Source organism: Garra rufa, chromosome 1 (assembly GCF_049309525.1).
Source record: "Garra rufa chromosome 1, GarRuf1.0, whole genome shotgun sequence".
NCBI lineage: Eukaryota > Metazoa > Chordata > Actinopteri > Cypriniformes > Cyprinidae > Garra > Garra rufa.
This window is the reverse complement of record NC_133361.1, coordinates 66915757-66918256: the sequence shown is the minus strand read 5'-3', so window position 1 is coordinate 66918256 and position 2500 is coordinate 66915757. Positions and strand designations below refer to the sequence as shown.

At 51.2% G+C, this 2500-nt stretch overlaps 3 non-coding genes across 3 annotated transcripts; 2 read left to right on the top strand and 1 right to left on the bottom strand.

The window, feature by feature from the left end:
- The first annotated feature begins 495 nt into the window (after positions 1 to 495).
- Positions 496 to 577, top strand: trnas-uga (transfer RNA serine (anticodon UGA)). Its single transcript has one exon. It is a non-coding gene; the product is annotated as a tRNA-Ser (tRNA).
- Positions 578 to 732: 155 nt separating this feature from the next.
- On the top strand, positions 733 to 804 carry trnah-gug (transfer RNA histidin (anticodon GUG)). The gene has a single exon. It is a non-coding gene; the product is annotated as a tRNA-His (tRNA).
- Positions 805 to 1156: 352 nt separating this feature from the next.
- LOC141289270 (U5 spliceosomal RNA) lies at positions 1157 to 1271 on the bottom strand. Its single transcript, XR_012339893.1, has one exon. It is a non-coding gene; the product is annotated as a U5 spliceosomal RNA (small nuclear RNA).
- Positions 1272 to 2500: the final 1229 nt, after the last annotated feature.

Here is a 2500-nt window from a genome sequence, read left to right as displayed (position 1 = left end):
TTGGCAAGTTGGGTGCAGTCGCATCTGCTGGGAGCGAAGAACAGCAAGCGCAACTCTTCGTTAGTATGGTGGACAGTATCTCCCCCTGTCACGTGGAAGACCGGGGTTAGATTCCCCAACGAGGAGACCTAGTTCTTTGCTGCTGTTGAACGACTCATCCAAAAGCTTTTGGTGCAGACAGAGGTCACAGAAGGAGTTCTGCTTCGAGGTCAACCGCAGCCAAAAACTGTGCGTTGGCCGGGAATCGAACCCGGGTCAACTTCTTGGAAGGCAGCTATGCTCACCACAATACCACCAACGCAGGCGCTCGGTGCCAGATTTAAGCGGTCAGATAAGAATGCTCGAATCCGGGTCATGGCAGCCCTTTGTCGTTGAGCGACGGGGACGTCCAGCTTCTTTTTGCCAACTCACCCTTCAGTTGGATTTTGCGCCTGAAGCTCGGCGGCATCCTGTGCTGCCCGCCTCGAGACGAGAGCAGGCGGTCCACATGCAGGCATAGTCGTGGCCGAGAGGTTAAGGCGATGGACTTGAAATCCATTGGGGTCTCCCCGCGCAGGTTCGAACCCTGCCGACTACGCTCTTCGCCGGTGCTGAGGAGAAGTGGCCGGGCCCTTTTCTCCCGTGTCCCTAGCACGGATTTGTGTGCCCTCTCTCCACAGTAATAAAAAGCGCCGCTAGTCCTTTTTTTTTCAATTCGGACGGCCGGCACCACCAGATGTGAGCCAGTGGGGCGCCGTGATCGTATAGTGGAGAGTACTCTGCGTTGTGGCCGCAGCAACCCCGGTTCGAATCCGGGTCACGGCAGGCTTTTTGTTCACTGAGCTCCTTTCTGCCACCTCCGTTTTTCGTACGGGTGCGGTGCCAGTTAAACTATACCAACAACGCAGGCAGCAGAGGCTGGCTTTCGGGGTCAACAAAGAAGGCTCGAAGCGCACGAGTCACTGATAGGGCCAAAAGAGCTAAAAGCCATCTTTGTTTGAGCCCGTCCAGGGTTTTTCTCCCGTCATGGACGAGAGAGCGCTGTCTTTCCATGCTGGCTAAAGAAATTTGAAGCTGGAAGCGCAAAGGCTGCAAACACAGACCATGACGAGGCGCGCTTCGTTCCACTGCACGCTGGCGGGTGGCCAGATTGACTCTGCTCTTGACACTCTAGTGTAGCTCTGCTGTGAGCAGAGCCCCCAAAAATACAGGTCACTCGCAAAGGTTCCCCTCCACGGAAATCTTTAGTAAAAGGCGAAAGATTTATGCGCTGATGACGAGAAACTCGAGATGTGTCTCTATGCCCTCGGACCTGTGCGCTCACTGTGGTAAACCACTACGCTCACCAAGGGTAATCTAGGGTGCCGACACCTGACAACATGATTTTCGTCACCCCCCTCACTCCAAATGGGAGAAGTAAAAGTTATGAAAGTCCCTTCCCTCACCCAGTATTCACAAACCCGATCAAGGTAATGTCATCTCTTTTTTCATGCCCCCGTATTAGAGGCCAAAAAAAATATTAAATGAAATAAAGCGGTCCAAATAATGACCCACTGTAATGTGTAGCATTCAAGATATTGAGAGACTTTAGCTCGTGGCGGGTCAATCTGGTATTTCATGGAGTAGGGGCTCGTTTTGGCAAGTTGGGTGCAGTCGCATCTGCTGGGAGCGAAGAACAGCAAGCGCAACTCTTCGTTAGTATGGTGGACAGTATCTCCCCCTGTCACGTGGAAGACCGGGGTTAGATTCCCCAACGAGGAGACCTAGTTCTTTGCTGCTGTTGAACGACTCATCCAAAAGCTTTTGGTGCAGACAGAGGTCACAGAAGGAGTTCTGCTTCGAGGTCAACCGCAGCCAAAAGCTGTGCGTTGGCCGGGAATCGAACCCGGGTCAACTTCTTGGAAGGCAGCTATGCTCACCACAATACCACCAACGCAGGCACTTGGTGCCAGATTTAAGCGGTCAGATAAGAATGCTCGAATCCGGGTCATGTCTGAGATCCTCTAGTGAAAGACGCCTTATTGTACCACCACAGAGAGGCACGAAATCACTTTCCAAAACATTCTCCTTCAATGTCCCTGCCTGGTGGAATGATCTTCCCACCCCCATCCGAAACGCTGACTCCATTACTGTCTTCAAGCGACTGCTGAAAACCCATCTTTTTCGACACTATCTGACTATCTGAAAAAAAAAAAAAAAAAAATTTCTTCTCCTCTCTTTCCTGATCTTCCCTTTCTAGCCCGTACTCATCTAACAACGCCTGACATATGGTATTTTTGAGCACTTCCTATGTCGATCTGCCTCCTTAGGATGAATCATTTGTTGTATTCCCAATTGTAAGTCGCTTTGGATAAAAGCGTCTGCTAAATGAATAAATGTAAATGTAAATGTAAATGTAATGGCAGCCCTTTGTCGTTAAGCGACGGGGACGTCCAGCTTCTTTTTGCCAACTCACCCTTCAGTTGGATTTTGCGCCTGAAGCTCGGCGGCATCCTGTGCTGCCCGCCTCGAGACGAGAGCA